This window comes from Gossypium hirsutum, chromosome A06, assembly GCF_007990345.1.
Source record: "Gossypium hirsutum isolate 1008001.06 chromosome A06, Gossypium_hirsutum_v2.1, whole genome shotgun sequence".
Classification (NCBI taxonomy): domain Eukaryota; kingdom Viridiplantae; phylum Streptophyta; class Magnoliopsida; order Malvales; family Malvaceae; genus Gossypium; species Gossypium hirsutum.
Genome location: NC_053429.1, coordinates 49,039,089 through 49,054,312, shown reverse-complemented (window position 1 = coordinate 49,054,312; position 15,224 = coordinate 49,039,089). Strand labels below are relative to the sequence as shown.

The 15,224-nt window shown below is 35.5% G+C and overlaps 2 non-coding genes across 2 annotated transcripts; both read right to left on the bottom strand.

Annotated features, from left to right (window-relative positions):
• Positions 1-3,341: 3,341 nt before the first annotated feature.
• On the bottom strand, positions 3,342-3,447 carry LOC121231479 (small nucleolar RNA R71). The gene has a single exon (XR_005929538.1). It is a non-coding gene; the product is annotated as a small nucleolar RNA R71 (small nucleolar RNA).
• A 7,648-nt stretch (positions 3,448-11,095) lies between these two features.
• On the bottom strand, positions 11,096-11,202 carry LOC121231668 (small nucleolar RNA R71). Its single transcript, XR_005929724.1, has one exon. It is a non-coding gene; the product is annotated as a small nucleolar RNA R71 (small nucleolar RNA).
• Between the last annotated feature and the right edge of the window lie 4,022 nt (positions 11,203-15,224).

Below are 15,224 nucleotides of genomic sequence, written 5' to 3'. Positions count from 1 at the left end.
GCCTATACATGCCATACTTAAAAATATTTACACTTTCAAAAAACCAAAATGAGTTTGATAGCATGGTGACAATCCTCGACTATCCCCAAGCTTCAGTAGCTATGATAACTGTAAAACAGACAGAAATCACAAAGAGTAAGCTACAAAGAACTTAGTAAGCCAAATACAATTGGTTTAACTATTAAATCATATAAAGTACACGAAATCAGATACGATGCCTATGTCCCAGACATGGTCTTACATGTAAATCTAAAATTGAGGCCTGTGTCCCAGACACAGTCTTACCCGATATCTCAGATCAATGTCAACGTTCTTTTAGAAACATACAGAGCTTTTCAGAACTAGCATATTATCAGAGTTTACTCGAAATTTATTCATCAGGCTCTCAAGACCATCCAATACAAATTATAGTTTGTATGCACAAAATTTAGTCAATTTAACACGTAATTGTAATTTGACTTACCACGTATGAATTTCAGACGGAAACGAGTCGAATATTCGACTATTTTGGATTTCCCTCAATCTAAGTCTGATTTTCTTTATTCTTGATCTAATACAATTCAAATTCAACCATTCAATCATTCATTTCATTCAAAATAATCTATGAGCACATATTTAGAGGCATTTTAGCCCTTACATTTTCACACTTTGACAATTTAGTCCATTTTTCACAAAATCACAAATATGCAAAATGCACCAAGACTATAGCTTGGCCGAATATACATAGCTTTCATACAAGCCCAAAAAACGTATTTAATTCACAATTTAGTCCTTCAAAACCTCATTTTCACAAATTATCCCAAATAGCTCTATTTCATCAAAAATTTAAGATCAAAGCATGATAATCTCACATATATTTTTCAGAATCCATATAAAAACACTACAAAGCTCATATAATCATCAATGGCACATTTTATAATCTTCAACAGAAACAGAATTTCAAACATGGGTTTTGAAGAACACGAAGCAATTATCACAGGAACGTAGAAATTATCAAAATCTGAACTCGAATGAACTTACAATTTAATCATGCAAGTGCCGAATCTAAAAATGCTTCAATGGCTTTCTTTTTCTCCTTCATAATCGACCAAGAGGTAAATTTTGCATGGCCATTTATGTTTTGTTTTTATTAAACAACATATATTAAACCTTTTACTAAAATACCCTTGCATTTAAACATTAATAAACCATTTACTAATGTCCAACAAAGTCATTTAATACATTACGTGGTCAAATAATCACATAAGGACCTATTAGTCCAAAGCCATTTCAAATACATACATTAAACATGTAGCATGCTAATTTCACCTTTTATGCGATTAAGTCTTTTTTCATAATTAAGCACAGAAAAAGACAAATTAAATCACAGAAACTTCGCAAATAAAAATTCACATATCACAGACATAGAAAATAATATTAAAATATTTTTTTCAGAATCAATTACGTGGTCTTGAAACCACTGCTCCGACTAGGGTCTAAATCGGACTGTTACACTTCATGAACCAACAACAACAAGCGCTTAGAGAACATGGAACCACCATTAAAAACCCATTAACAAACAATTTGCTATCATTTCAACTACAGACGACTCCCAAGAGTTGGAATATTGAAACACAAGAATATATAGACCTTTTTAGCTCCTTTTTAGCCCTAATTCACTCAGTTTCGTAGTAATTTTTGTTGAAATTCATACTTTAATTATAAAATAATGAAATTGCACTCAAATTATGAAAATATTAAATATTAATTATTTTTATAATATATCTACACAAATTTGATTTATTTTCGATAGTTTTGCACAAAGGGTGAAAATAAGCTCGATAGGCACCTTGAGAAGCTTGAATCGTGGAGGCAATTTTTGTACCAAGTGACCCAAGAGCATGGGCGATTATTTTTCCAGCCAAGGGATGGTCCAAAAATAATTATTAGACATATTTCATAATTAATTTTAATCCAAGACAAATTGGGTTAAAATTAATTACAAGCCTGATGAAGAGAAAGTGGCCCAATTTGCTAAGTGAAGAGGACTGACCCACCAAGGAATTTGGCAGCCCAAACCGTCCCATATAGCTGATCCAATTAGATTATTTAGCTGATTTTTATAATTTCAAAATAACCCTTGAAGTTGCCTTTAATTCCATTCATACCCTTCTTCTTTTCATACCTTCTATTTTTAGCCTCAAGTTAAAAATAACAAGTATAAATCAATCAAACTTTGCACCAAGCATGGCCAGCCAAGGAAGATGGAGTGGCTGATTTTTTTTCTATTTTTAAAACCCTTTTCACTCCCTCATTTATCATCCCTCACTTCACACATCTCTCTCCCACTCACTTTCTCTCTTTCCCTTTTTCTTTGTTGCCTTTAAATTCCTTTCTTTCCTTGGTGAATCCCCCTCTTGAAAAAGAGCTTGCATGCATCTTGGAGTTACAAAAATAAAGTGTTCATGAAGGCCTTGGATCATCAGAATGAGTAGAGAAGAGAGGGGCGTACTAGTTTGGCTTCGAAAACCATCGAGATTCGTTCTTCTGGTTCCCTTCTCTTAACTTTATTTTAATTTTTTTATCATGAACATATGAATATTATTTTGTTCTTCTTCAATTAATTAAAATGACTTAAATTCATTTTATGTTAGATTAGTTTCATTCTATCCACTTAGATTACTTAAAATGTGTTGTGTTGTTATTAGATCTCAATAAATTATTCAATTAAATAAAACCATGCCTATGTTTTGCTTACATTTTAATTATAAGGTAGCAATTGAATTAATTATTAACCAGATTGAAATTATAAGTAATTGACGCAATATTTAATTGATGCATGTTTAATCTTTTAAGGTAGTTAAATTAGCAACGGTATTAAACAGTACATTAGCCTTGCATAACTTGTAAGATTATTGTGATTAAATTGTTTCAATATAGCAATGTATTGTTATCTCACTTAATCTTATACTTGCTTATTAAAATTTGATAGGGATAGAGCTCTAAGATAATATGTTGTGCCAATGTTTCATAAGCTTAATTCAATTATTAGGAGACCCAAAATCGAGGTACAATAATTTGAACTGAAGTCAGTCATGTTCTAGATGCTTCAAACAGTGGGCCAATTTAGTGGAATGCCGGTTGAGGATCCTCACCTTCACCCCAGATTGTTTGTGGAGGTGAATGACTTCTTCAAGTTAGCCAAAGTACCAAAGAAGCACTAAGATTAAATTTGTTATTGTATTCACTAAGGGATATAACTCGAGCCTGGTTGAACTCATGACCACCAGATTCCATCACTACATGGCAAGAATTAGTAGAATGACTCCTTATGAAATATTTCCCACCTAGTAAGAATGCTAAGTTGCAGAATGAGATCACTACATTCCAATAGATGGATGACGAGTCCTTTTATGAGGCGTGGGAAAGATTTAAAGAACTATTACGAAGATGCCCTCATCACAGAATCCTGCATTGCATCCAATTAGAGATGTTCTATAATGGTCTCAATGCTTATATGAAGATGGTAATAGATGCTTCTACCGATGGTGCTCTCCTTTCTAAGTCTTATAATGAGGCTTATGAAATCATTGAGAGAATTTTTAGCAATAATTACCGATGGCCAACTAATTGAACAGTGTTAGGAAGACGAGTTGTAGGAATATATGAAGTATCCCCTCACTTCACTTGCAGTTTAGGTATATTCGATATCCTCAATGCTTAAAAGCTTTACTACTAATGGGTTTAAAAATTTTGTAGTTCAACCACCGAATCGATTTGAAAATGTATCATGTGTTTATTGTGGGGAAGGGCACCTGTTCAAAGAATACCTATCAAACCCAGAATTTGTGTATTACATAGGTAATTAGAACCAAAATCGAGGTAGGCAGGGACCATCATCCAATTTCTGTAACATATCTTGGTGAAACCACCCGAATTTCTCTTGGAGTAACCAAGGGGTTGTACCCAGTAATTATTACTCACAACCCAGACCAATCTAGCCCTCTGGATTTACCCAACAAGTTCAAAAGAGTCGAACCTTTCAATGGCTTAGAAAACCTGTTGAAGGCGTATATAGCAAAAAATGATGCCTTAATCCAAAGCCAAGTAGCCATATTGAAAAACCTTGAAAACCAAATGGGCCAGGTTGCAATTGAACTTAAGAACTGACCTACCTGGCCTAGGAGAATCCGAGAAATTCAGGGAAAGAGCATTATAAACCATTGACATTGAGGAGTGAAAAGATATTAGAGCCTAGCACTATCGAAGTAACAGAAGAGCCAACTGGTGCTTAAGATGCAATAGAAGTTCAACTAAGTGTTGAAACTCCAGTTTCTCCAGAAGCAGAATTTGCAGACTCTGAAAAGGTAACTTTAAAACCAGTCAATTTTGATAAACTAACAACTTCGTTAGGTGAAGAAGTGCCACAGAAGATGAATCAACCAATTCTAGTAAAGAATCCTCCACTACCCTACCCTCAAGGAATTTAGAAGCAGAAGCAGGAAGTCTAGTTTAAGAAGTTTTAGACGTACTCAAGCAACTTCATATCAACATTCCGTTGGTAGAAGCATTTAAGTAGATGCCAAAATATGTTAAATTCATGAAGGATATCCTGTCAAAGAGTTGAGGAATTCGAGATGGTAACTCTGACGAAGGAATGCAGTGCATCTCTACAAGATAAACTTCCCCAAATATAAAGAACCCTGAATGTTTTACCACACCTTGCAACATTGGATCAACTTATTGTGGTAAGGTAATATGTGATTTGGGTGCAAGCATCAACCTGATTCCCATGTCCATATTTAGAAAGTTAAGGATAGGTAAAGTTAAACCTACTGTGGTTACGCTTTAGTTAGCAAATCAATTGTTAGTGTAACAACCCATTTTCAGTGAAATCGGAATAGTTGTTTTAGGACCACAAATACGAGTCGACAAGAAAATTTATTTTAATATTATTGCATGGTTTCCGTTATTATAGGAATTCCATGTAAAAATTCTGATAAGAAAATTTTGCTGATTATGTGTTTAATTATGGAAAGGACCAAATTGCATAAAATGCAAAAGTTGAGTTATAGTAGCTATAAGTACCAAATAGCTATGGAATTCAAAACTTGAGGTCCTTATATGAAAATTAGACCATTAAAGAAAAGTTAGTAGATATTTTTGATGAATCATCCATGGAAAATTAGAAAAAGGGAAGGACTAAATTGGAAAATGAAAAAAATTAAAAGATGATAATTAAATTAAATCAAAAATATCATCTTATTTTCATCATCTTCCCCAAAATTTCTATGGAAACCCTAGGAAAGAGAAAACAAGCTTTCTTTGCTTAATTGGGTAAGTATTCTTGTCCCTTTTTTAGTAATTTTTATATTTTTGAGTCGGAATAACTTAATCTATCTATTTTGGGGATTAATTTGAAAAGTTATCAAAGTATAGAAGTTCTTCCATGGATGAATATGTTGAAAATTTGAAATTTATGGTAGAAAATGAAAGGTTGTTGATAGATAAACAACTTTTACAAAGTGAATTTTGATGAAATTATGATTTAGGGACTAAATTGTAAAGATGTAAAAGTTATGGAAAAATTCTAAATTTTGTGAAATACATGTGTTGTAAAAGTTATATGAAAATTTCTGTTAGGCTTGGAATGAGGATTAAATTGACCATAAGGCCTTGCATACGGGCGTGTGGCAGGCTGTGTGACACAAGTCAGAGAGTTACACAGATAAGGACATGGGCTGGAACATAGTCGTGGACCTCACATCGAATACCAACACGGCTTGTGTAACACCCATTCCCGTATCCGAAGTTGGAACATGGTTCAAGGCATTATCGGACTTACATCATAACATTTATACATTTCAGGTCATAAATCTTGCATACAATTTAAAACTTTTAACATTCGTTCCCATTGTCCCTTATAAGGCTCTACGAGACCTTACATCATGCTTGGAAGAGGTTCGAAACTAAACCGATAACTCAAGAAATTTCTCAAAAACTTAGAAAAATTTCAACCTTGTAGGGGTCACACGCTTGTGTGCCCCAGCCATGCCACTCACACGGCCAAGAGACACGCCCGTGTCTCAGGTCATGTGGACATTCGAATTGGAATCACATGGCTGTGTCCCAGCCCGTGCTCAACTCCGTGGAGCTCACTGACTTACCTCACACGACCAGACCGCACGCCCGTGTGTCTAGCCCATGTGTCATCCACACGCCCGTGTCCAGGCTGTGTCGTAATAGGGCATACATACTGACTTGCATCACACGGCCGGCCACACACCCATGTGCCAGCCCATGTGCTACACACAGCCAGTAGACACGCTCGTGTGTCTAGGCCATGCCAAGTCTGTAAGGTATACTGAGTTAATTCAAAAGGCTACCCCAGGGGACACATGGCAGTGTACCAAGGCCATGTGTCACGCACGATCAAGCCACGCGCCCGTGTTCTCAGCCGTGTGGAGTGAAAATAGGCTTGGTTTAAGCCATATTTCTCACCCTCCACAAGCATACCTAACCCACGTCATCTCATACCATTTCAATGCATTCAAAGGTAGCCAAAGCATATTAATCCATACACATATCATGCCATATCATTATACCAAAATCATCAAAAACTTACATAACTTCCAATTTCCTTTTCTCACTTTTTCGTCAACTAAATCATGCTTCTCAAACATATCAATTCATCACCTATACTTCATACCAAAATATGCCAACACAAAAACATTATATACCTCACATATCTCAATTATCAAACACATACTTCAGGCCAGCTTAAATGGCCAATACACACCATCATTTACAAGCCAAATCACATGGCCAAAATCACAACTCAAGACATATCATCTTAACACTAGCCTATACATGCCATATATCCAAACCCCAAAGTGTAAAAATACCGTAAGTCAATAACCATAGTGTGATACGGTCTCCGTTGGCTTCCAACCCGAGCAAACATCCGAAGCACTACAAAACATAGAAAAAAAACACAAAGTAAGCTTCATAGCTTAGTAAGTTCGTAATTCAAAGAAATAAAGCTTATAACTTCAATTTATAAGCATAATCCATTTAAGTCAATCCAACATGTCTTGGCCTTAGCCTAAACAACATTAGCTTTTAAATTTTAAACATCACATGAACTAGCAAATTATCATAAAGCATTATGACATAAGTTATATTACTTATGTGTATTCACATATCAAGCATATGGCTAAGTATCTTTAAATCATCCAAAAACTCATTCTTTTCCATGCTTCCATTAGCAATCCAAATCTAAGACTTTGCCAATATTTACCCTTTTCTCATAATCGTTGAGCCACAATTTAAATAAGTTAAAATGGAGCATATCACAACTTATTTTGACCCAAAATCCTAACACGTAATCATCAGCCAAATTTATTATTCTATCACTATTCAAGTAATATAACATAATATATTACCAAACCATTAATCACATCATTATTACATATTCAGTTCCACAATAATCATGAACTCATAATTTTCATAGATTCAATACTCAATTGAATTTCTGTACATACCTGTACCATCTTGTACGAATTTCTGTACATACCTATACCATCTTGTACGAATTTTCGTACATACCTGTACCATCTTGTGCGAATTTTCATACATACCTATACTATCTTGTACCAATCTCATACTCAATCACATCTTTCGTTTACCCGTGAATATTCAATGTCTCGCACACTAGGTGCCATTCCCGATACCTCGCACACTAAGTCCATTCTGGATGTTTCGCACACTAAGTGCCATCATCGATACTTCGCACACTAAGTGCCATTCTGGATGTATCGCACACTAAGTGCCATTTATATGGTCAATATATCATCCAGCATAGTAGTAGTCATGAATATACAATTTATACGTTACTAAAGTATTTAAAATACAATATTAAATAAGTTTATTGCATACAAACTTACCTCAAGTTGATCGGATAAAAGTTATGGCCTAATCGTCCACTTTTCGTTTTTCCTCTACCTAAATCCGATATTTATTTATCTTGATCTATATATAACATCAAATTCAGCATATTAACATTCCTTTTTATTCAATTTGACACTTTATACACATTTTGGAAAAATTACGCTTTTGCCCTTAAGGTTTTACATTTTTACAATTTAGTCCTTAATTGACATTTTTGTCAAAAATCACTTCATAAAACTTGTTAATATAGCTTCAAAAATTAATAATCTATCATAAAACATCTAATAACCAAGCATTCATGTAACACCCCTAACCCGTATCCATCATTAGACTAGGATTACAAAGCATTACCGGACATATCGGAACACTTTGCATTCATTTCACAAACATCATAACATCATAGTCAGACATCAACATAAAGTCCCTTTCTTAGGTCAACGAGACCTTAAACATGCATTAGGAAGAGGTTGGGACTAAACCGAACACATTCACAGATTTCAACACTTAGAAAATTTTTCTATTCTGTTAAGGTCACACGCCCGAGTGACCAGGCCGTGTGCCTTACACGGGCACTAGACACACCCATGTAATCCAGCCGTGCCAAAACAGAGCATACATACTGACTTTCACCTACAGCCAACAGACACACCCGTGTGCTATGGTCGTGTGTTATGGCCGTGTGACACAATGCAGGCTTGGTTTAAGCCAACTTGCCACCCCATTATGGGTCAACCTACAAACAAGGAATCAAGCATATATGTACAACCCAATCAACCATTTTCTCATGCTAAAACACATATCATTCATACTATAATATTATCAACCATTTACATACTTATAATCCTTAACAATTTATACTAAGACATAATGTAATATAATATCAAAAACATCATTCATTCTTCTACCATGAACTCACCAAACTTACCTTTTCCATTATCCAACTAAAATATGCCACAATTGCAAATTAACATCACATATCATAAGCCTTTCATCATCATAAGTTCAAACACAATTTAGCCAAATCACATGGTTAAATATATACATCACAAAACATACTCCACAACTACTAGCCAATACATGCCATACTTCAAATATATACATTTCCAAAAATACCAAAATGAGGATCGATAGTGTGGTGACAATCCTTGACGATCCCCGAGCTTAGTAGTGATAAACCGTAATTTATACATATTTTACCCCATGTTTAATGCATTTTATGGATGATTTTCCATTAGAATTGGTGAATTTGATGCTTTTAATGCTTTAATTTCATGTTTTACACGTAGGAGAGCATAGGAGAGCAAAAGGAACGAGAAACGGGCCAAAAACGGAGAAAATGGGCTAAAGTACGAAATCAACACAGCTTGGACCTCCTCGCACGAGCGGACCACATGGCCGTGTCAATTTGACAGGCTCGAGCACAACCTGAAGTAATAGCACAAGGGCGTGTCCCTACCGAGACCAAGTTGAGTCTAATTTAGAAAAGGCTAGTTTTGTGGGCTTTTAGGCATTCCAAAGCCTATAAATACACCCTAGAGAAGGAAGAAAAAGAGGACAGAGAGGAGGGGAGTAAGGAATTACTCCAAGGAAACCGATTATCCATCTCAGAAGCCAGATTCATCTTCAAGACTGAAGATCTCTCCTCAATTTCCCTTCAGGAGTTTTAGGTTTTCTTTATGTTTTGTATTCTTTATCATTCTGAGATGTTTTCTTATTTAGTTATAAGCTAAATCCCCTAAATACTTAAGGGGAATGAAACCAAAGACGAATCTTGTTATTATTTTCTGAATTGTATGATAAATATTTGACTTGTTCTTAATTATTTGTTCTTAATTCTTGTTTTGATATCCCAGGATACCAATTCAAGATAAGCTCTTATTCAGAGGAGGAATAGACCCTATTTAAGAGTACATTTGTCATAATTAAGCGGAGTTGATTGCGCGCCTAGACATAGGGTAACAAGATTTTGCTGGATTAGGGTGAAACCTAATAACGGGATCCATAGATCGAGTTAATGTAACCCTACAGTGTTAATTAGAGAAAAGTCTCGGTTATTCAATTTAGGGATTAGACGTTATTAGTCTTGAATAGGGATAATAACATAATTTAGGGATCTCTACGGAACAAGTTAAATGAATAAATCGTCCGATTCAGAGCCAGAATAACAAGTACAATCTATGTGGATTTTTCTTTAGGTATTGTCTTCATTCAATCGATTTTTCCAAAAGCAATTCCCCAATTCCATTCTCTGTGCGTTCTTAGTTTAGATAATTAGTTAGTTAAAACAAAAACCTCTTTATTTTTAGGCTAGATAATAAAAAGATAGTCGTTACTAGTACTTTTAGTTCCTTTGGGTTCGACAATCCGGTCTTGCTAAAACTATACTACTGTTCGATAGGTAAACTTGCCTACATCGCGATAATAGTTAGTTCAAGAATGAGTAATTATAAATATTTAAAACCTATCAGGAAACCACATGATCAAGTTTTTGGCGCCGTTGTCGGGGAACTGAAATATTAGGAACACTCAATTTTTATTACTTTAGCCATTTAGTTTTCGTGCACTTTAATTTATTATTATTATTTATTAATTTACTTTTTCCTTCGCTTGGCAAGTTTTTATAGTTTATGACTAGAAGAAATTCGTCAGGACCACTACTTTTTGACGAAGAAATCGATGAAGCTTAAGATACACAGAGAACGAGCAAGAAGACGATACTCAACCCCCAACCGAAGAGATGGCTGAAAACCAAGGCAACCAGCTACCTCATGCAATTGCGGTTAATCAAAATCTTGCTCCACGCACTATGTATGATTATACTAAACCTTCTTTAACAGGAACTAAATCGAGCATGGTTAGACCTGCTGTAGCTGCAAATACTTTTGAATTAAAACCTAACACTATTCAAATGATACAATAATTTGTTTAGTTTGATGGTTTGCAGGATGAGGATCCCAATGCTCATTTAGCCAACTTTTTAGAACTATGCGATACATTTAAAATTAATGGTGTCTCTGATGATGCCATTCGTCTTTGGTTATTCCTTTTTTCATTGAGGAACAAAGCTAAAAAGTGGTTGAACTCGTTACCACGAGGGTCAATTACTACATGGGAACAAATGACCGAAAAATTTTTACTAAAATATTTTCCACCGGCTAAAACGACTAAATTATGTAATGATATCTCTTCTTTTGTGCAGATGGATTTAGAAAAACTCTACGATGCATGGGAGAGATACAAGGACCTTTTGAGAAGGTGCCCTCACCATGGGTTACCATTTTGGCTACAGGTTCAAACGTTCCATAATGGCCTGAATCTTTCGACTCGGCAAATGGTTGATGCAGCTGCTGGCGGAACCATCAATAATAAAACACCTGAAGATGCCTATGAGTTTATAAAGGAGATGTCACTGAATAACTATTAGTGGCAAGTCATAAGGACAAAGCCAACGAAAATAGCCGGCATTTAAAACGTCGATTCGGTCACCATGCTCTCTAATTAGGTAGAACTTTTAAATAAAAAGATTGATGGTTTTCTTAGTTCTTCGCAGGTTCACCCTGTAATGCAATGTGAAGCGAGTGGAGATGGAACAAGCCATTCAGAATACCAACCTTATGGCCACAACATGGATAACGAGCAATTAAACTACATGGGTAATAATCTTTGACCTCAAAACAATCCATATAGTAACACTTACAATGTAGGTTGGAGGAACCACCCTAATTTCTCGTGGAGCGGTCAAGCAAATCAAAGACCACAACCACCCCCAGGCTACCAACAACCACCCTACCAAAAGGAAAAGAAGCCGAACCTTGAAGAAATGCTCTTAAAGTTTATATCAATGTCAGAAACTCGTTTCCAGAATATCGAGACAGTACTTAAAAATGAACAAGCGTCGATCCAAGGGCTTGAAACTCAGATAGGCCAGCTTTCCAAACTAATTTCAGAAAGACCACTAGGAAGTTTACCTAGTAACACTAAATCAAAAGAGCATGTGAAAGCAGTTACGCTGAGGAGTGGGAAAGTGTTAGCGGAAACTGAAAAGAAGCTAACACAAGAAGCCGTGGTAAGCGAAAGGGGGGAAGAAAAACCCAAAAATAGTGACAAACTAGTGCCAAGGGAATATAAGCCTCCAGTCCCATACCTAACAAAATTAAAAAAAAGGGACCACATTGATACATAATTCGGTAAGTTTCTTGAACTTTTTAAGCAGTTACATATCAACTTATCTTTTGTTGAAGCCATCTCGCAGATGCCTACATACACAAAATTTTTGAAGGAGCTTCTAACAAATAAAAGGAAATTCGAGGACTTGTTTATAGTAGAACTCAACGAGGAGTACTCAGCCATACTCTAAAACAAGCTGCCAACCAAACTAAAAGATCCAGAGAGTTTTACTATCCCTTGCTTAATTGGTAGTCTAAATGTTGAGAAAGCACTAGCTGATTTAGGCGCTAGCATTAATTTGATGCCATATAAAATGTTCAAACAACTTGGTCTTGGGGAACCTAAACCTACTAGGATAAGTATTCAATTTGCCAATAGATCTGTTAAATATCCTAGAGGCATTATAGAAGACGTACTTGTGAAAGTAGATAAATTCATATTTCCTATTGACTTTGTTGTGCTTGACATGGATGAAGATGTGGAAGTGCCCTTAATATTAGGGCGTCCATTTTTAGCCACTGCTAGGGCTGTAATCGATGTGGGTGATGGTAAATTGGTACTTAGAGTAGGTGACAAAGAGATTATCTTTAAAATTTATGATGCTATGAAGTTTTCTAGGGAACATGACGACTTATGTTATTTTATTGACTCTATTGATCATACTATTCAAGATTTTTTTCAGGAAACTTTACAAAAGGACATGATGGAACTGTATCTTGCTCAAGAAAAGGAGACAGATGATGAACCTAATGAGCATTGTTCAAGAAGAGTAGAATATGAAGGGATTAAGATAAACAATGAACTTAAGCAAAAACCCTCTATTGAAGAGCCTCCTGAACTGTAACTTAAACAATTACCAAACCACTTGGAATACGCATTCCTTGGAAATAATTCTATATTACCAGTTATCATTGCCTCTAACTTGCAACCCAAGGAGAAAGAGGAATTAATCCAAGTATTAAAAGACCATAAGAAGGCCATAGCTTGGAAAATTTCTGACATTAAAGGAACCAGCCCTTATTTTTGCACCCATAAAATTTTGATGGAAGATGAATACAAACAGTGTGTGCAAGCTCAAAGATGACTGAACCCTAACATGAAGGAAGTTGTAAAAGCTGAGGTAATTAAATTTCTAGATGCTGGAATTATTTATCCTATTTCTAACAATTCTTGGGTAAGTCCAGTGCAGGTTGTCCCTAAGAAATGAGGCATGACGGTTGTGACCAACGAGAAGAATGAATTAATCCCAACAAGGACAGTCTCAGGATGGAGAGCTTGCATAGACTACAGGAATTTGAATGATGCCACAAGAAAAGATCACTTCCCCTTGCCATTCATTGACCAAATGTTGGAAAGATTATCCAGACACAAGTATTACTGCTTTCTAGACAGACTCTCTGGTTACTTCCAAATCCCAATAGCTCCTAAAGATCAAGAAAAGATGACATTCACATGCCTATATGATATGTTCGCTTATCGTTGAATGCCTTTTGGATTATGTAATGCTCCTGCCACTTTTCAGCGCTGTATGATGGTCATCTTTGACGAACTCGTGGAAGATATCATGGAAGTATTTATGGATAATTTTTCGGTATTCGGTAACTCTTTCCATCTCTGTCTTAAAAATTTAAAATGAGTTTTAAGAAGATGTGAGGAAACAAAGCTTGTGCTTAACTGGGAGAAATGTCACTTCATGGTTCAAGAAGGTATTATATTAAGGCATAAAATTTCTAGTATAGGGATTGAGGTGGACAAATCTAAATTAGAAACAATCGAAAAATTACCCCCTCCTAGTTTGGTTAAGGCTACTAAAAGCTTTTTAGGACATGCTGGTTTTTATAGAAGATTTATTAAGGATTTTTCTAAAATAGATAAGCCTTTGACTAAATTGCTAGAAAAAGATATACCTTTTAATTTCAATCAAGAGTGCTTAGAAGCATTCAATACTCTAAAGGATAAATTAATTAATGCTCCAATTATAATTGCACCTTATTGGAATTTACCATTTGAATTAATGTGTGATGCAAGTGACTTTGCAATAGGTGCAGTACTGGGACAGCAGAGAGATAAGCATTTTCAACCTATCTATTATGCTAGCAAAACTTTAACATCTACACAAGAGAATTGTACTACTACAAAAAAAGAGTTGTTAGCTGTGGTTTTTGCATTTGATAAATTTCGATCATATCTCATATTATCTAAAGTTGTTGTTTACACTGACCATTCCGCCCTTCGCTACCTTTTAACTAAAACTGATGCAAAACCTCGACTTATTCGATGGATTCTCTTATTGCAGGAATTCAACTTGGAAATTTAGGATAAGAAAAGAGCTAAAAATCTCGCGGCTGATCATCTGTCCAGGCTTGAGAACTCCAATACCAGAGAACTAGATGAAGTGGAAATAAATGATTCGTTCCCTGAAGAACAATTTCTCGCTATATCTGACTCCGAGGTACCTTGGTTTGCAGAAATCGCAAAATTTTGTAGCTGCTAACATTATCCCAAAAGGGTTAACACACCAGCAAAAGAAGCGATTCTTTAATGAAGTGAAAAACTACTTTTGGGACGACCCCTTTCTGTTTCGTAGATGTGCAGATCACGTCATTAGAAGATACGTTACAATATCAGAAACATCAAAATTATTGGAACATTGCCACTCAGGGCCAACTGAAGGACACTATAGTGTAATTAAGACCGCACACAAAATGCTTGAATCAGGTTTTTATTGGCCCTCATTATTCAAAGATGCTAATAGGTACGTTACCTCATGTGACAAATGCCAATGGACAGGTAACATATCTAGACGTGATGAAATGCCTCAAAACTATTTGCTTTCATGTGAAATATTTGACATTTGGGGTATCAATTTCATGGGCCCATTCCCCATTTCATTTGGGAATAAATACATCTTAGTAGTAGTTGATTACATGTCCAAATGGGTGGAAGCCCAAGCTCTACCTACTAATGATGTTAGGGTGGTAGTACGTTTTTTTAAGAAACTCTTCTCGAGATTCAAAACACCTAAAGCAATTATCAGTGACAGGGGCACTCATTTTTGTAATACCCAATTTGAAAAAACCCTAAAGAAATACGGAGTTCATCATAAAACAGCCACCCCATACCATCCT